This window comes from Dromiciops gliroides, chromosome 3 (assembly GCF_019393635.1).
Source record: "Dromiciops gliroides isolate mDroGli1 chromosome 3, mDroGli1.pri, whole genome shotgun sequence".
Classification (NCBI taxonomy): domain Eukaryota; kingdom Metazoa; phylum Chordata; class Mammalia; order Microbiotheria; family Microbiotheriidae; genus Dromiciops; species Dromiciops gliroides.
In genome coordinates, this window is record NC_057863.1 from 654,890,086 (window position 1) to 654,910,831 (window position 20,746).

At 42.5% G+C, this 20,746-nt stretch overlaps 1 pseudogene; it reads right to left on the reverse strand.

Moving 5' to 3' along the window:
• Positions 1-1,174: 1,174 nt before the first annotated feature.
• Positions 1,175-14,862, reverse strand: LOC122746505 (annotated as a pseudogene).
• Between the last annotated feature and the right edge of the window lie 5,884 nt (positions 14,863-20,746).

Below are 20,746 nucleotides of genomic sequence, written 5' to 3' on the forward strand. Positions count from 1 at the left end.
TGCCACCTAGCTGCCCCCAAGGTGAGAGTCTTCTTGTACTCTGCCTTGGTTAACGCACACCTAGAATATATTGTGTCCAATTCTATTTTAGAAAGGAAATGGAAAAAATGTGGCCAAAACAGGACAATGAAGATAGTGAAAGAGCCCAAATTCATGCCATGATCAACCTGTTGGAAGAATTGGCAATGTTTATCAAAAAGAAAATTCATAGGAACATGATAGCTTCCTAATAATGAGAGTTTTCCCATCGTCAAATGAGCTGCCTTGGAAGATAGTGCGATTTTTTTACCTTACTGGAGATCTTCAAATAGAAGCTGAATAACTATTTGTGAGGTATGCTGTCTTGGGGCATGCTTTATCCAGTATGGATTGGATTAAATAGTTTGAGTCCCATGTAGCTCTGAAATTCTGTGATTTTGTGAAATAGTCAGTGAAGTGTTTGTAGGACATCTGTCAAATGTGAATTCATTGGTGTTCAGTAAGGTTTACAAATAAAATCAATTTTTGCTTCAGTTCCTACATTAACATGAAATATTAACATAAAATTCTTTAAGAGTATCTTCCAACAAAAGGGTCTCCCACATTCACTACATTAGTATGGTTTCTCTCCAGTATAAATTCTGATAATTAGGAAAGAGACATTTTTATGGCTAAGGGCCACTCCTCTAAAGGAGCTCTCTCTAATATGAATTATTTGATATTCAATAATGTGGCTCTGCCTAAAAACTTTTTTACCATTATAATTTGTTCTTGCTACAATATTAATTCTTCCATGTTATGTTTTGTGTCCCAGGTAAGAAAGGCTTTCAAAAGACTAGAAGTTTCTCTCCAGTATGAATGTTTTGCTGACATTTAGTATGTTTCATCTAAGGGCATGACCATAGTCATTACACTGTAACGATTGGAATGACGCCACCTGCTGGAGACCTACTGTAGAAGAGTTCCACCCATGAAGCAAAGGTTTTTGAGGGCAAGACCAGGAGTCTTTTCTTTGGCGTCAGGAAGTGACGCTAGCTAGTGGGAGAGGGAAGGAAGAGACTGGCGCTCGCTCTGGGGCTCTTTCCTCTGGACTCGGGTGGAAAGCAGAGCTAGAAATGTGCTCTCCCTTTAATAGATAAGAATCTAGGCCTTTCTCTCTCTCTTTACCAAATTCTATTCGCCTTAATAAACGCTTAAAAGTCTAACTCTTGCTAAAGCTTATAATTTATTGGTGACCACTCATTAAATATTTTAGACAGTTTAGCTAGAATTTTACCCCTTAACAACACTAATAAGGTTTTTCTCCAGTATGACTCCTCTTGTGGTAAATTAAGGATGAGTTGTGCCTGAAAACTTTACCACATTCATTACATAGATAAGGTTTTTCTCCAGTATGAATTCTCTGGTGGTAAGTAAGTTGTGTGCTCTGAATAAAAGCCTTCCCACATTCATTACATTCATAAGGTTTCTCTCCAGTGTGAATTCGCTGGTGGAAAGTAAGCTGTGTGCTCTGGTTAAAGGCCTTCCCACATTCATTACACTCATAAGGTCTCTCCCCAGTATGAATTCTCTGATGGGAAACAAGCTGTGTATTTGACCTGAAGGCCTGTCCACATTCATGACATTCATAAGGTTTCTCTCCAGTATGAATTCTCTGATGGGAAGTAAGGTGTGAATTTGACCTGAAGGCCTGTCCACATTCATGACATTCAAAAGGCTTTTCTCCAGTATGAATTCTCTGATGGTAAGTAAGGGATGAACTGGAGCTAAAAGCTTTCCCACACTGATTACATTCATAAGGTTTTTCTCCAGTATGTATTCTCTGGTGGTAAGTAAGATGTGTGCTCTGGATAAAGGCCTTGCCACATTCATTACATTCATAAGGTTTCTCACCAGTATGAATTCTCTGATGAAAAGTAAGCTGCGTGCTCTGGATGAAGGTCTTCCCACATTCATTACAATGATAAGGTTTTTCTCCAGTATGAATTCTCTGATGAGAATTAAGTTGTGTATTTGACCTGAAGGCCTGCCCACATTCATTACATTCAAAAGGTTTTTTCTCCAGTATGAATTCTCTGGTGGTAAGTAAGGGATGAGCTATATCTAAAAGCTTTCCACATTCATTACATTCATATGGCTTTCCTCCAGTATGAATTCTCTGATGAGAAGTGAGTTGTGTTCTCTGGATAAAGGTCTTCCCACATTCATTACACTGATAAGGTTTTTCTCCAGTATGAATTCTCTGGTGGTAAGTCAGTTGTGAACTCCATCGAAAGGACCTCTCCACATTCATTGCATTCATGAGGTTTCTCCCAGTATGAATTCTCTGGTGGAAAGTAAGGGATGAGCTATAGCTGAAAGCTTTCCCACACTCATTACATTTATGAAGTTTCTCTAGAGTATGAATTCTCTGATGTTCATTAAGATGTTTTCCCTGGAGGAATGTTTTCCCACATTCACTGTATCCAAAAGTTCTCTCTTCAAAATGTTTTCTATGATGCTGAATGTTTGACTCACAGGTGAAAAGTTTCTCACACTCGTTATCCTGGGAAAGTGTCTCAATATCATAATTCCAGGCTTCTTTCAATATGGAAAACCTGTTGGACCATGACTTGGATTTCTTCTTGGAATGACCTTATCCATAGTAAAGCTCAGTTTTGAAGCTGATTCATTTGTTTTAGGCCTGGCCTTCCAATCTGTAACAAGCAAATAAACACATTACTATTATCTCTTTTCTCCATTTGAAGAAAAAGAACCGCAACTCTTGTACTGTCTTCCCTTCTACTGCTAATTCCACCAGTGCCTTCAAGGATGATATTAAAAAAATAATGCCACCTTACATGTATTGAATGACTATACTTTATAAAGAAATTTTGCATATTTATGGGAAATCATGGAGAACAAGAGGTGAGTGAGCTCCTGAACTCATGACATGATTGCTCCAAAAATATCCAAATAAGGTCATAGGGAAAATGCCCGGAGCAGCAAAACCCACAGAAGAATGTGCTGAAATCATCTCTAACCAAGAACGGCTTGGAAGGTCAGAAGGAGGGAGCTGCTGTGCTGATGCAGGAGTCGGGCCCAACCCCACAGTCACCCTGACGCAGATCCAGTCCCAGGAAGGTCTCACCAGAGAAGGAGACCCCCAGAGCCTCTGAATCAGCTGAAGTGCCAGTATCGTCTGAAACTAAGCTCACAGTTGGGTGAGTGGGCTGAGCCCTGGGCAGGGGGGGAGACTACAGGGTCTATGCTGGGCTAAGGCAGAACTTGGATTTTACACCCCTGCTGAGAACCAGGTGGTTGGCTCGAGTAGAAGTGGCCCAGGTGGGGGAGGGCACAGGCTCGTGGAGCTAACAACCACAACACACAAAGCTGGGTTGATTAGCAAGTTGGTCTGGGGTCATCTAGGACCAGGAAACAGGCCAGGTGAGGGAAGAACCTGATTCTCCTTAAATCATACCACCTGGGACTTCTTAAGCTTGGGATACTGCAGGCTGGAATCAGTGCCCCACTTTAAGGAGCTAAAAGTTAAGGAAAAGAAAGGCAAGATGAGCCGACAGAGAAAGGTGAGGACCATAGAAAGTTTCTTCAGTAACAAGGAAGACCAAGGGGCACCCTCAGAGGAAGATGTCAACATCAGGGCCCTATATCTAAAGCTTCCAAGAAAAATACAAATTGGTCTCAGGCCATAGAGGTGCTCAAAAAGGACTTTGAAGATAAAGTTAGAGAGGTAGAGGGAAAAAATGGAAAGAGAAATGAGGGGGATGCAGGAAAGACACGAGAAAAAGGTCAACAGCTTGAGAACAAGAGGTGCTAGTTAAAGCAGAGAAAAGTTAGATGTCTAAATGTTCAAGAAGGAACAAAAGATGATGTATACGACATCTAACCAAACTGGCAGCCATTGTTGGTATGGAAGAGTAGCACTACATGGAGAGCTAGAAGACACACAGGTTCAAATCCAGTCTCTGAACTTAGCTAGGACCAAGAGCACAAGCATTACCTCCCAAACCACCTGACATGTTTCCATTAAATTCCCATACACATCTTTGAGGGGGAAATCACTGTGGAGAGGGGGCCCACCTTCCTCATCACTACCAGCAACAATTGCTGACCAATTTCCATCCACAAACCAGGGTAGGAGTCCTAGGAGTGGCTGTACCTCCCAGACTACTGGTCCTGCTTCAATGAGCTTATCATCTCTCCTGATATTAGTGATTAGAGCACCAATAGATAGTTATCTTTGATATCATCTTTCAAAGAATATTATATTCTTTTAAAATAATCATACACAATAAATAGGATATTCTCTACATCTTTCAATCAAATATGGGACCTAAAGATATTGTTCATTGTAGAATATCACCTGAAGATGTGCCTACTCTACTACTAATATTATCACTGAAAATATCGTTCCAAATACATCCAGCTTATTTACAAGAGAGTTTCTATAAAGATGAGAAACTAGTCTATAGTCCAAAATGTTATCCTTCCAATCATTTTTTTTTCCCCTAGTATTAATAGCATCTTTGTTTTTGCACAGTTTAGGTACCTTCTCCTCCTTCAGTTACCTTGTAAATCACCCTCTGGATATTTCCACAATTATGTCAAACCCAGCAAGGATCTTTCATATGAACTCTGGGTCTAATTCAGCTACTTTTACAATTTTTCTTCTATTTTGATGCCATTTTTAGGCTCTTCTATTAGGTTATATTTAACCATGACAATACAGAGTTCGGGTACATAGAGAGGCCCTATTGTGTCTGATAGAGAAGGAAAAAAAAACATCTGCAAGGTTATAAACCAATGCCTCATCATGGAGCATGGAGGTATAACCTTGGGCTCTCAAAGGTGTCAACTGGACCAAACTGGCCTGACACCTGTGGGCAGCCAGAGCTAAACAGAGCTAGTTAGAGACAGAAAAATCAGGCATCAAACAAGAGTTTAATTTCCAAGTGAGGGAAATGACTTGCAAACAAGAAAGGGCAGGGGCCTGCCCCTAGTTGTGGGACTTAAGGCAGTGTGAGGAGATATACCAATGGCTGTGCAGTGAATCGTAGACCCGACAATGAGGAGTAACAGCAACAATGAGACAAGTATGATTCATAGCACGGCTTCGTGACTGAAACATGAATAGAGCAGGTACAGAGAATACCTGGTGGTGGTAAGAGCAATACAGTAATTATATAATTTTGCAGAAGGGTGACATCACCCAGAGGGTAATTGCGAAGGATTGTTGTTATGCCAAGCTCAGGGCACAATTTGCTTACTGGGTATTAGCTCTGGAAAATAGCATGTCTCCTAATATCTTGAAATTTCCCCCTTTTGGCCAAAGGGAGGGGGGTCTGAAAGAACTCCTACCCTTCTGGCCAATAAAGGAGGGGTAGATGTGAGCCAAGATGCCACAAGAGACCAGTTGGGCCAAGACAAAGCTATGACTGTAAAAGGCAAGCGAGGCAGATTTTGGAAAAGTCTGAAGTACGGTTCTGGCAACAGACTAAATCTAAATTCCAAGAAATTAATTCTTTGGCCAAGGCAATTCATAAAACAAAGCAAAATGGCTCTCAATCTTGTGGAGTCCCGGGGGCAGTTAAGTGGTGCAGTGGATAAAGCACCGGCCTTGGATTCAGAAGGACCTGAGTTCAAATGCGGCCCCAGACACTTGACACTTACTAACTGTGTGACCCTGGGCAAGTCACTTAACTCACTGCCCCGTTAAATAAATAAATGAATGAATAAATAAATCTTGTAGAGTCCCTCTTTGAATCTTCAGTAAAGGTAGCAGACTGCTGGACAAGAAGGGTGAGAGCGTGTATAGACTTAGGTTAGAGCTAGGAGAATTTATATGTACTTCTTTTTCCCTACGTCCTTATCTTTGATTTTTATTAATTTCACCATTGTTGTTTAATTAATTCCCAGTAATAAAATCCGATCCTTTTGTGGAAAAGAAGCTGTAAGGCTCCTTCTTATTGTCCTGGGAGAAATATCTAAAAGGGCAGTTCAGAGGAGAGGGAGCTTTGAACCTAGAGGTCCCCCATTATTTTTGGGACCCCAATATTTTAGCAAGTCAGCCAATTAACTCTCCATATATTAACTTTGACCTCCACAGGTGCTAAGAACTTAAGTTTTAGATAACCTGAAAACTTTAACTTATTTTATTGATAAACCAAGTATGAGATCCTGTCTCATATAGAGTTGGAACAACTGAATTGTAATCATTCTTTTTTTTTTTTTTTTGTGGGGCAATGGGGGTTAAGTGACTTGCCCAGGGTCACACAGCTAGTAAGTGTCAAGTGTCTGAAGCCAGATTTTAACTCAGGTACTCCTGAATCAAGGGCCAGTGCTTTATCCACTGCGCCACCTAGCTGTCCCCTTTTTTTTTTTTTTGAATTGTATCATTCTTAAAATTCTCAATATAAAGACACCACACCTCACCCCACTCCCATTCAGCTAAAAATAAGGATGATTCCTAGGCTTTATAAACGAGTTAGTTTTATCAGACACCCCAAGGCAACAAGGAACACTATTTCATGCTTTCTGCTTTACAAATATCTCATTTGAGCCTCACAACAATCTTTTGAGGTAGGATCAGCTGTTTATGTACTCAGACCACCAGTTATTAAGAATGCAACTCTAGGGGGCAGCTAGGTGGTGCAGTGGATAGAGCACCGGCCCTGGAGTCAGGAGTACCTGAGTTCAAATCTGACCTGAGACACTTAACACTTACTAGCTGTGTGGCCCTGGGCAGGTCACTTAACCCCAATTGCCTCACTAAAAAAAAAAAAACACACACCAATGAATGCAACTCTAGCCTGATCTATTTCAACAAGTTATTTATGAACAATAAGATAGAGATGAAAGAAATGACAGGAACAAACTATTCCAATGTCACAATGAAAGTTTAACTGGCAAAAACCAAATTTCATAACAAAGAGAACAAGAGTACAAAAAGTGGCTTAGCAGGGGCAGCTGGATGGAGCAGTGGATGGAGCGCCGGCCCTGGAGTCAGGAGTACCTGAGTTCAGATCCGGCCTCAGACACTTAACACTTGCTGGCTGTGTGACCCTGGGCAAGTCACTTAACCCCAATTGCCTCACTAAAAAAAAAAAAAAAGAAAAAAGAAAAAAAAAAGTGGCTTAGCAAATCTTGGATGTCTTTGTACTTGTATCTGTATCACCTAGTGCTGCCTGGGACAGAATAAGCACTTAATAAAATACTTGTTGACTGACTGAGTTCCTTGCCAAGCAGATAGACAACAGCCAAGGCAAACAGTGAAAATATATGGAGAAGGCTAGTGGGAAATTATAACCAGTATCATCTCACAGAAGAGTCGGAAGCAGTGAGTTAAAACTAATTTAAAGAAAACTCAGAGACTCAATTAAGTGAAGTCATTTAAAGGTGAAAATGGATGGACAAACAAAAGAAAAATGGAAGAAATCAGCAGAGAGTTTTAGAAGACTTTTTCACCCTCGGGGACAAAGGACTTTAGAATTACTGTGATTAAAAATCACCTAAGTGGGGGTGATCCACTACTCTGGCCTGCAGAGATGTAGGTCCCCTCATGTCCTGATCTTATAAAGAGAAGCTGACTATCCTTTCAAGGCCTGTACCATTAAGTGACTTGATTGGGACGTTTATGCCTGCACCCAAGTCACAGATGGAAGGGAGAAAGGTCAGCACAGAAAATATGAACCCATCTTGGAAAGAGAGGGAGATTTACCGGGTGACTAAATAAAGGGAGGATGAGAACAAAGCGGTATATCAGAGAATATTCAGAGATCACTGGTGGAAAAAACCTAAGGCCAAAATCTAAACTCCCTGAGAAATATCTGGAACAAACTGGCTTCTAATTCCTATCTGTACCCCAGTTTCTCCCCATTCCAATCCATTCTTCCCCCAGTTTTCATATTAACCTTACTATATACATCACTTTATTCCAACACTATTCCAATGCCTCCCTAACTTACCTACAAAATAGGAGGGCAAATAGGTGGTACAGTGAATAGAACACTGGCCCTGAAGTTGGGAGGGCCTGAGTTCAAATCTCACCTCAGACATCTACTGACTGTGTGACCTACTAACTGGGCAAGTCACTTAACCCCAATTGCCTTCAACATCTGGGGCCCTCTCCAGTTTTCCTGGTATGTATCTTGCCAATGAACCCAGATGGCTCTGCAGGAAAGAGTAAGGTTGGTGACCGTGCACAGCCCTCGCTTAAATCCAATTCAGTACAAGTCATGACATCACCCAGAGTCACGGTCCTCTTCCAGAATGAAGGACAAACAACAAGATAGGAGAAATGCATCTTAAGGAGGCATTCAAAGACCTCCCAAACCTTGTCCCAGTTCACCCATCAACCCTTCCACTCTACTCTGCTGCTCCTGAAAGACTCCCCTTATCCCATCCTGCACATTTTATTCTGAACTCTACACCCTCTTTTTAAGAGCCTCCTCCTCCATCTTAGCATTGATTCCAATGCCAAAAGCACTTTGTTCATTTTCCATTTTAACTATCTCGCCTTCCAGTATCTTCACTCTGTGTTAGTTACCTGCTTCTCTTCAGGCCCAGGATAGAACAACTCTACAATTCATTTTAACCAAATAATGGGAAACCATTCTTATTGGCCCTTTCCCATATCAGGTCCCAGATGTTGCCTCCTTCTCTTGTGAGGCCTAGGACAGGCCTGGACTCTATATCTCACAAGCATCCAAACAGATTAGTGTAAGAAATGGTCACCGAGGGGCAGCTAGGTGGCACTGCCGTGGATAGAGCACCAGCCCTGCAGTCAGAAGTACCTGAGTTCAAATCTGACCTCAGATACTTAACACTTACTAGCTGTGTGACCCTGGGCAAGTCACTTAACCCCAATTGCCTCATGAAAGAAAGAAAGAAAGAGAGAGAGAGAGAGAGAGAGAGAGAGAGAGAGAGAGAGAGAGAAAGAGAGAAAGAGAGAAAGAAAGAAAGAAAGAAAGAAAGAAAGAAAGAAAGAAAGAAAGAAAGAAAGAAAGAAAGAAAGAAAGAAAGAAAGAAAGAAAGAAAGAAGGAAAGAAAGAAGGAAAGAAGGAAAGAAAGAGTCACCGGAGGCAAGGTAGAGGCTGCTTCAGAAAATGAACCTTAAGGAAATGGGAGAGAGAAAGCTTTGTGTCCTGCCAGGGTTACTGCTCTCTCTTCTCTGACTAGAGGCGAACATGAAAGAAAAGCTGTAGGAAAGTGATTTGTGGGGAACAACATATGAGGGAGCAGAAGCTCAAAGTTCCTCCTCGGCCGGCCTCCTCCATTAGGTAGAGAGCTGAGGATAATTTCCTATTCAAACTTTCAAAAGCTTCTGCCTCCTGACTAAAGAGGAGAATTCCAGACAAAGGTATCTGCTGCATTTTCACTCACTTACCTCTTAACCCTACGCTCTCCATGATCCACGGGGTTTCCCCTTGTTCCAACTGCGAGATCACGTCTGGTTTGGAAATTGGAAGCCCTACTTGGGGAAAATAAAAAGTTCTGAGGACAGAGAGCCACCTTCAAATTCAACCACACCCATTTGTTTTCCGGGACAAGTAAGCACTCCAGAATAACCTCGGAAAGATGTTTATACAGAGTTCCTGGGAAGCGGGTTTTTTTGGTTTTTGTTTTTCCTTTTGATGAGGATGACAGTATATATAGTTCAAAGGTAGGGAACTGGAAAAAGAAAGAAAATCAAGTCGTTTGTTCATCTCATAGGATCACAGATTGAGCTGGAAGTGACCTTATAAGCCACTGCGTCCAATCTTCTCATTTCACAGTTAAGGACACAGACACGGAGAGGTTAAGTAACTTGCCTAGGGTCACAGCGTGAGTGAGGCAGTATTTGGATCCGGGTCTTTCTGACTCCAAGACCAGTGCTATATCCACTGTAGCACCTACCTACCTACTAGAAAGCTAAGATTCTTGTCTTCAAGACAAGATACTCTCAAGGGGAGAGTATCCTTGACTTGAGGTAAAAGAAGATGCAGAAGGCAGAGCTTCATGGGCAGCCAAGTGAAGACATCCCTTTCCAGTTTTACAAAGCAGACTCCTTTCTACTGAGTAGAGGCAGCTAAGTGGCACAGTGGATAGAACAGTCAGGAAGATCTGAGTTCAAATACTGCTTCAGATCCTCACTAGTTGTGTGACCCTGGGCCAATCACTAAATCTGGAACTCAGTTTCCTCATCTATGAAATGGAGGTAATAATAGCACCTACTTCCCAGGGCTGTTGTGAAGCTCAAATGAGATAATAATCATAAAGCACTTAGTAGCACAGTGCCAGGTATATAGTAGATGCTACATAAATGCTTGTGAAAGTATAAAAGTGCCCTGACTCAAAGAAACAAAGGGATTAGGAATCACAGGTGTCTCCATGGCCAACAAACACTGCTAAGAAATGCAAACATTCCACAGCCTTTAGCAAGTACAGCAACACGCCAGCAGCCTCCAAGGTACACACTGCAAGGCATAAGAAGTCTCTCTTACCTAGAGAGACCAGATTCCTGTAGTTCTCCAGCATCACATCTCTATACAGCTCTTTCTGAGAAGGACCCAGGTGTCTCCACTCATCATGGGTGAAGTCCACGGCCACGTCATTAAATGTCACTGCTTCCTGAAACGCAAAATTCATTCTTGCTTATTCAGAGACTGCCACTCACCTGAAACTCCAGATGAGATGAAGTGGCTAAGAAGTTTCGGGTATGGTTACAAGGGTGAAGTGACTGTGTGGGATTTGAACTCAGGTTTTCAGGTTCCCAGTTTACTGTTATGTCCCTACACAATGACAAGGGTCTTGTTCTATGGCTCCTTCTCACCTGCGTAGGCTCTCTCCAACAGAGCAAAGGAGCACTTAATTCTTAAAGCCCCTGACAATCAATAATATCCACATGTCCCTTACAATTGAGTACACAGGGGCAGCTAGGTGGTGCAGTGGGTAGAGCACCAGCCCTGGATTCAGGAATACCTAAGTTCAAATCTGGCCTCAGACACTTACTAGCTGTGTGTGACCCTGGGCAAGTCGCTTAACCCCAATTGCCTCACTTAAAAAAAAAAAAAACAATTAAGTACACAGCACTAACACTGTGAACCTAGGCTGGGGGAGGTGGGGGGGGAGAAGGGGGGTGGCAATGGGGAACAAACCTTGGACCAGTTGACCATTTATTCAGGGTCAAGAAATTTGGGACAACATGCTGCCTAATTCAGACAGGGATGCCCAGGTAGAAAGGGGGGAAGTAGATTCTTATAGGACATTGTCATGGAAACAGCAGGAGGGTATACAAGCTGGATACGCAGAACAGTTTAATTGCTGGAAGGAAGTGTTGAAGGTGTTGAGAGATTACAGGAACAAGGTTGCAGAAATGCCTTGAAATTATCTCTGTCCAGAACAGGGGCAGTTAAAAACTGCTAGTATATGCTAGGGTCTTCTTAGGGGCAGTTTGAAACTGTTAGATCAGAATTGGGGCCCAGATTTTCCCAGGGGTCAACACCATCATTAAACATTCCCCCAAAAAATTTCCATTAATAATCAAGTACTACTTCTATCAGATAAGAGACACTGTCCCTAGCACTTTCCTCCTGATTACACAATTTCTCACTGGTTAATTCAAACTTCTTGGTGAGAGAACAGGCCCTCTATGGCACCAGCCACTTTATGAAAACAGCCTTACCTCATATATTCCTGCTAGTCTAAGTCCCCACTTTCCCCAAGGCAACCATTAATTCTCAAGTTTTGGTAACATTTTTATTTTAAAGAAGATACTTCACATGAAATTCTTTCTCTCATTCTAACTACTCTTTTAGAGCTGTCTAACCTTGGGCATGGTTCCCAAGTTTCCAATTTACTTTTATTGAATGACTTCCCCCTACCATTAACAAACATTTATTCCCCATTGCCCCTGCCACCACCACCACCACCACAACTGATCCAAAAAGGTTCCCCAGCACTGTTTACCTCTCCAGGACTTTCCAAGGATGCTTCTTCTCCCTGATCCAGCCCTGCTCTGCCTGCAACCTCCAGCTTTGCCCTTGAAACTTCTAGAAGAGCCCTGAATTCAGCCTGCCTATCTGTGGGCTCTGCCTGCCTGTGGCCTCCCTGTCCCTGAGTTTTCCCAGGCTGCCCTGTGTAAGCCCAATGACAATGTGATGATCCTCAGATGTATTTGTCCAGCTCTAACCTCTCTCGTGACCTCCAGTCACAGTAGACAAGTTGACATGATTAAGATGTCTTCTAGGGGGCAGCTAGGTGGTGCAGTGGATAGAGCATTGGCCCTGGAGTCAGGAGTCTCTGAGTTCAAATCCAGCCTCAGACACTTAACACTTACTAGCTGTGTGACCCTGGGCAAGTCACTTAACCCCAATTGCCTCACTAAAAAAAAAAAAAAAGATGTCTTCTAGACATCATAAACTCAACATGTCTAGGCATTATCTTTATCTATTATCTTTCTCCCCAACCCTCCCCTCTTCCTAACTTTCTTATTACCATCGAGGGCACCAACCATCTTCCCAGTCCCCCAAGCTTGAAAGCTGACAAAAGAAGAAAATGAAGTGCTGAAGGGGTATGGAAAAACAGGTCCATTAAGGTAGTGTTGGTGAAACTATAAACTGGTCCAACTATTCTGAAAAGCAATTTGGAATTATGTCCCAAAGCTATTAAAATATGCGTGCCCTTTGAACCAGTAATACCGTACATAGGTCAGCCCCGCCCCCAAAGAAATTACAAAAAGGGGAAAAGAACCCATATAAGTACCAAAATATTTATTGTAGCTCCTTTTGTGGTGGCAGAGAGTTAGAAACTAAAATGATGGGGGCAGCTAGGTGGCGCAGTGGATAGAGCACCGGCCCTGGAGTCAGGAGTACCTGAGTTCAAATCTGGCCTCAGACACTTAATACTTACTAGCTGTGTGCCCCTGGGCAAGTCACTTAACCCCAATTGCCTCACTAAAAAAAAAAAAAAAAAGAAACTAAAGTGATGCCCGTCAATTGGAGAAGAATTGAATAAGTTATGATATATGAATGTGATGGAATACTACTGTGCTGTGACATAAGAAATGATGAAGGGGGTAGTTTTAGAGAAAAATGGGAAGACTTGTATGAACTGATGCAGTGAACAGAACTAGGAGAACAATTTTTATAGTAACAGCAATATTGCAAAAAACAAAGACCTTTGAAAGACATAGGAGTCTGATCAATGCAATAACCAACCATGATTCCAGAGGACTAATGAGAGAGGCGATGGCCTCAGAGAACAGACTAAACTATTTCTTTGTTGGACATGGACAAGCCAGTAATTTGTTTTGCTTGAGTATACATGTTTGTAACAGAGGTTTAGTTTTTTCTTGCTTTTTCAATGGGATGAGGCAGAGGCAGAAGTTGGGAAAAAGAGAAGGCAGATTTTTGTACTTTGAAAAAAATTAATAAAAAATAAAATGAGGGGGTATATGTTGGACTAGATAGCTTCTAAAGGTTCCTTCCAAAAACTGAGTGACATTATGGAGTTTGTGATTACAAAAGAATTTCCTCTAAAGCCAGGGGTTCTTAATCTTTTTTGTATCATGGACTCTTTTGGCAGTCTGGTGAAGCCTATAGACTTCTCAGATTTTTTTAAACTCATATTTGAAAGAAATGCTGGGGGCAGCTAGGTGGTGCAGTGGATAGAGCACTGGCCCTGGAGTTCAAGAGGACCTGAGTTCAAATCTGGTCTCAGTCACTTGACACTTACTAGCTGTGTGACCCTGGGCAAGTCGCTTAACCCCCATTGCCTGCCCCCCAAAATTAATTAATTAATTAATTAAAATAGGAGGAGGGAGGGGCAGCTAGGTTGCGCAGTGGATAGAGCACGGGCCCTGGATTCAGGAGAACCTGAGTTCAAATCCGGCCTCAGACACTTAACACTTACTAGCTGTGTGACCCTGGGCAAGTCACTTAACCCCAATTGCCTCACTAAAAACAAACAAAAAAACCCAAACCAAACAAATAAAATAGGAGGAGGGGTAAGGGGGTGGCTAGGTGGCGCAGTGGATAAAGCACTGGCCCTGGATTCAGGAGGACCCAAGTTCAAATCCAGCCTCAGACACTTGACACTAGCTATGTGAACCTGAGCAAGTCACTAAATCACACTGCCCCGCAAAAAATAAATAAATAATAAAAATAAAATAGGAGGAAAATTCAATGGAGGCTGAAAAAACAAGGAATGGCACACCCTTAATCATAATGGATGATATTTATACACTGACACAAGGTTTGCAAAGTGCTCTACATATATTATCTCTGATGACAAGAGTCTCTTGGGTCTCAGCAGTAGGTGAGACCCTTGGGCAGGAGGAAACCCCAGGATGGGCTGAGAAGCAAAGGGGGCGGGGAAGGGGGGGGGGGTGTCCTAGATTGGGAGTCATCTCCTGAGATACCCCCAGTGACTACAAGTGGTCCTTACACGGAGGCTGGTGTAAGGTTTGCAGAATGCTTTACATATGCCACCACAGGGGATTCCCTGGGGTTCTCGGTGCCAGCACGTGGCCAAGGGGGAGGTATCTACACTCGGGGTCATTCCAGCAGGCGGGGAAAAGGAGTGTCTACACCTCAGGCCACTCCCTCCCGTTTCTCCCCCCTTTCCTCCCCAGGAAGCTCACCTGTGGGGCCCGCGCCGCCCCGCACACCGGGATCATCCCCGGATCCATCCCTCCCTCCCTGGCTCCTCCTCAGCAGCCAGGCCTGGGGGCAGACAAGGCCCGCGATCGGCCCGGCCCGGAGGTGGGACGGCACATCCCGCGCCGGGCCGGGCCGGGGCTGAGGCTCAGGACGTTTCTGGAGGAGGCCGTTCGGCCTGCAATAGGATCCCAGCCATCCCCAACCTTAGCCCAGACCGCTCTCAGGCGCGGGGACAGCGAGCAGCTCTAGCTGCAGAATGAAGCCTGATCTCTGGGGGGGCGGGGCGGAGAGGGACGCCGGGAGACGCTGCTGATTGGCTGGAGAGCAGAGTCCCGTGGCCACGGAGATGCCGAAGGAGACTCGCGGGGCGGAGCCGAAGGACAAAGAGGAAACGGGGGCGGAAGTTCACCTCGAAAACCGTCCTGGGGCGTGGGGAAGTGGCGACGACCTTGGCCGCAAGGAATTCTGTGAATCGTAGTCCGGAGGCTAAAGGCATGTGTTCCGTGCATGGACAAGAACGGCTGGAGCTTCTTTTCCTCCAACTTTGGTCGGGTCTTCCCAGAGGAAGAGGCCGGCAGGACACACCCTGAAAAAGAGAAGAACCTGCTGTGTTGGGGAGAGAAAAGGAAAAGGAGGAACGGAACTTCCATGGCGGGCGGGTCCTGAGGTAGGCCCAGGAGGGGCTTCACTAACTTCCCTGAGCCCCTCGGCCTGGTCCTTTTGGGCCATAAGGCTTTGGGTAACGAATGGGTCAATGAAATAAAAACCTTTACTTTTTTTTCTTTTAATATGATAACCTCTTCTGTGTGCTCGCTCTCCTTCCTTCCTTCCTTCCTTCCTTCCTTCCTTCCTTCCTTCCTTCCTTCCTTCCTTCCTTCCTTCCTTCCTTCCTTCCTTCCTTCCTTCCTCCCTCCCTCCCTCCCTCCCTTTTTCTCATATAACACTCATCTCTAGGACCACTTACTCAACTATGCAAAATTAACTCTTAGGTTAAGATTCTAAGAGGTCAACTGACTTCTTTCTCAGGGGTCTTGGGGTAATCTGAGGAGTTGAATTTCTCTGCAGACTGCTTCTCATTGTTAATTAGGCATGCCTAATTGCTTTTTAGCATGGTAAGAATGGTTGATGGGGCAGCTAGATGGCACAGTGGATAGAGCACCGGCCCTGGAGTCAGGAGTACCTGAGTTCAAATCCGGCCTCAGACAATTAACACTAGCTGTGTGACCCTGGGTAAGTCACTTAACCCAATTGCCTCACCAAAAAAAAAGAAAATAGTTGATGATACAAAACATTCCTTCAAACCAGGCAAGAACTCATCATGCACATTCAAGATCTTTGGGAAGAGTGAGCTCAAATTTAAATTATACAGATAGTGAGTTGGTTGTGGTCCTGAGGACCAAAATGTCATCACCATGTTAGAGTCAGGTTACAGTGTGTTTGACTATAGCTGATCAGACAAATACGAGCTCAGAATGCACTACCACAGGTTGGGCACAAATAGTCCATGTGAAGATGTGGGATGGATTCTCTAAATTTGCATATCTTGAGTTTCTTTTGAGCTACTTCAATTCTGCTTTGCTCATAAAGCATAGCCCGTTCTTTGATGCAAGTATGCCATGCTGGATGGTCCTTTGCCAGTATCTCCCATATGTGACTATTGGAATGACGCCACCTGCTGGACACTTACCGTAGAAAAGCTCCGCCATGAGGTGACTGTCTCTGAGGGCAAGACCATGCAGTCTTTCCTTTGGCGTCAGTAAGTGACGTTTGCTTGTGGGAGGAATAAGGAGGAGGCTGTCACTCTGACTGGTCTCTTTCCTGAGGACTCTGGTGGAGAAGGGAGCTAGGAATGCTCTCTCCCTTTAATGGATAGATGAATGTAGGCCTTTCCTTCTCTCTTTACCAAATTCTTATTCTCCTTAATAAATGCTTACAGGGGCAGCTAGGTGGCACAGTGGATAGAGCACCGGCCCTGGATTCAGGAGGACCTGAGTTCAAATCTGGCCTCAGACACTTAACACTTACTAGCTGTGTGACCCTGGGCAAGTCACTTAACCCCAATTGCCTCACAATAAATAAATAAATAAATAGATAGATAGATAAATAAATAAATAGATAAATAAATAAATAAAAAATAAATGCTTAAAAGTCTAACTCTTGCTAAAGCTTATAATTTATTGGTGACCACTCATTAGATATTTTAGACAGAATAGTTAAAATTTTAGCCTTAACACATATCACACAATGAATTCCAAAGTATTTCAGAGAGACCTTGAGAGTGTTCTTATATCGCTTCTTCTGACCACCATGTGAGTGTTTGCTTTGTGTGTGTTCTCTGTAAAATAGTATTTTAAGCAAGTATGTTTTTGGTATTCAAACAATGTGGCTAGCCCATCAGAGTTTCACTCTTTTCAGTAGAGTTTAAATGCTTGGCAGTTTAGTTTTGAAAGGACCTCAGCATCCAGTACTTTATCCTGCCAGGTGATCTTCAGAATCTTCCTGCCACAATTCAAATGTAACTGATTCAGTTTCCTGGCCTGGTGCTGGTATACTGTACAGGTTTCACAAGTATACAACAATGAGATCAACACAACATATCTGTAGACCTTCAGTTTGGTAAGCAGCCTAATACCTCTTCTCTCCCATACTTTCCTTTGGAGCCTCCCAAGCACTGAGCTAGCTCTGGCAGTATGTGTGTGTGTGTGTGTGTGTGTGTGTGTGTGTGTGTGTGTGTGTGTGTGTGTGTGTGTGTGTGTGTGTGTGTGTGAGAGAGAGAGAACCTCATTATCAATGTGTACATCTCTGGAAAGTATACTGTCAAGGTAACTGAACTTATCCATAGTATTCAAAACTTTTCCATTTGCTATAACCAATGGTTCCACAAAGGGATGGTGTAGTTCTGGCTGATAAAGAACCTCTGGGGGCAGCTAAGTGGCCCAGTGGATAGAGCACCAGCCCTGGATTCAGGAGGACCTGAGTTCAAATCCGGCCTCAAACACTTAACACTTACTAGCTGTGTGACCCTGGGCAAGTCACTTAACCCCAATTGCCCAGCAAAAAATAAAATAAAATAACTTCTGTTTTCTTGGTGTTCGTTATTAGGCCAAAATTAGCATAAGCAGCAAAGAATCCATACTTTGTTGCATCTTGGCTTCAGAGACTACATTTAGTGCACAGTCATCTGTGAACAAAAAATCACGTATCAACTCTCCCTCCACTTTGGTCTTGGCTTGTAGCCTTTTCAAGTTGAAGAAGTTACCATGGGTATGGTAGCTGACCTTGATGCTAGGTTCATCCTCACTTCTGGCAACATAGCTGAAAACATCATGCTAAAAAGCATGGGAACAAGCACAGAGCCCTGCTTTACCCCACTGATGACTGGAAAAGCTTGAGAGCATTGTCTATTATCCAGAACCTGTACAAACAAGCCATCATGAAACTGGCTTACAATACTAATAAACTTTTCCAAGCAACCAAATTTTGACATAATTTTCTACAAGCTCCTATGAGTGAGATTTTCCCCACCCCTTAGATAGATATGTGATTTAACTGTGGTAATAATCAGTATAATATGATACAAATGGTGATTTAATATGTTTAAATATTCTCTAGTGTCTTAAGTTAGTATAGATATTATGTAATTTGTTCTTATGTGCTCTGAATATTCTTTAGTGTCCTAAGCCAATGTAGAAGGAAAATAGAAATTATGTAACATGTTCTTATGTACCAACTTTATTCTTGACCATCACCTTTCCATTGTGGTTAAATGTTCAACCGAGGTACTAAAATTAGTGTCTTCTAAGCTGAAGGAACCAATAAGGATTAGAGATCCATAAACTAGACCTTTTGCAACAAAACTCTGAGTAGATCACCAAATTGGCTAGCTGCCAGGCAAAACTTTGACCTATGGTCACTTCATATAGGACCATGCTCACGATTTGTTGACAGTGACTATATTTCAATGTTGCATTTCTGTACTATTTGCAGTAAACCTAGGATGCAATGGGAGGAGTTGGTCTAAAAATAGTAGGGTATAAATACTCTTGAGCCCTAATTGAGTATAAAGTGCTGATTCTAGAGAGGTTCAGGGTCTCTTGGGTCCTAGACCTGCCTGAGACCAGCTTTATTGTGAGATAGGCCCTCTCTCAATAAACCTATTTTCTACAGCCCGGAGTCCTCGATGTTTCTTTTTCTTCATTGGACTTACAAATTTTCACAACACCCCCACATCTGTCATTATCAAAGGCCTTCATTAAATCTACAAATGTTGTTGTGTACAGACCTCTGTTTTGCTCTTGGCATTTCTCCTAGAATTGTCAGTTGGCAAACAACATATCGACCATTCCTCAGCCCTTGCTGAAGCCACATTGGCTTTCAGGTAGATGACCATCTTCCAAGTGAAGGATCAACCAAGTAAGGAGGACTCTGGCAAGAATGCTGCCAACGATGACTAAAGAAGAACGGCCACTGGCCCTCCCCCTGTGATTGTCACAGGACAATCTGTTTCCTTTATCTTAATCAAGATGGACAATGGAGGCATCCTTGAACTTCTGGGGATTAACCTCTTGCCATATAAATTTATTTGATAAAGGTTTGATATCCAAGATATATAAACTATACACATATATATGTATATGTATGTGAATGTGTTCTAATAGTCATTCCTGAATGGATAAATGGTGAAGGGATATGAACAACCAATTCTCAAAATAGGAATTATAAAGTATATTCACAACCAGATGGGGGGAAAATGTTCCAAATCATGAATAATAAGAGAAATTAAAATCAAAACCCCAAACGTGACAAAGATGACCAAAAATGACAATAGTCAATGTTGGAGGGCATGTGGGATGCTGGGCACACTAATACTTTGTTCACAGAACTGTGGATTGGTATGATCATTTTTAGAAAGCAATTAGGAATAATGTAAATAAAATGACTAAAATGCTCATACTCTGATCCAGAGACTCCATTATTAAACTGAAATCTCAAGCCATTGATAAAAAGAATGTCCCATATACATCAAAATATAGCAGCACTTTTTGTGATAACAGAGAGACATCTAGATGACAATGGATAGAGCACCAGGACTATAGTCAGGAAGATCTGAGTTCAACTCTAACCTCAGATACTACCTGTGTGACCCTGGACAAGTTACTTATCTTCAGTCTGCCACAGTTTCCTCAACTGCAAGATAAGGATTGGAATAGCACCTATCTCCCCAGGTTATTGTGAGGATCAAATGAGAACTATAAAGCACTTAGCACAGTGCATGGCACATAGTAGGTGCTTACTCCTGCTTGTTCCTGTCCTCTTCTTCCCAAAAGTAGATGCCCATTGATTGGGGAATGTCTAAACAAATTGTGGTAAATAAATATAATAGAATATCACTGTGCTATGATAAATACAAAGATTGAATGGAAAGAAATGAAATGAAATGAAGAGTGAAGTAGAGCCAAGGAAACAATATACATAATGACTACAACAGTGTAAATAAAAAGAATACACACACAAATCGAAAGTTAATGTAACAGAATTACAAAGAGCACAAATGACTAACAGAGATATGAGAAGATATCTCCAACTCACTCCTTCACAAAGGCAGGAGGTCCACATGTTTAGTACATTGAACCTGTTTTTCAACTTCTAAAATATTTATTGTTTTGTTGCTTTTTCCTCTTTTTCTTTAAAAATATGATTTGTTCACTATTGATTAGAGAAATGCAAATTAAAACAAGTCTGAGGTACCACGTGACACCTATCAGATTGGCTAATATGACAAAAAAGGAAAATAATAAACATTGGAGAAGCTGTGGGAAAATTGGAACACTGATGCATTGTTATTGGAGCTGTGAACTCATCCAACCATTCTGGAGAGCAATTTGGAACTATGCCCAAAGGGCTATAAAGCTGTGCATACCCTTTGGTATACAATACCACTATTAGGTCTTTTTCCCAAAGAGATCATAAAAAAGGGAAAAGGACCCACATGTGCAAAAATATTTATAGCTGCTCTTTTTGTGGTGGCAAGGAATTGGAAATTGAGGGGCTGCCCATCAACTGGGGAATGGCTGAACAAGTTGTGGTATATGAATGTAATGGAATACTATTGTGCTGTAAGAAACGAT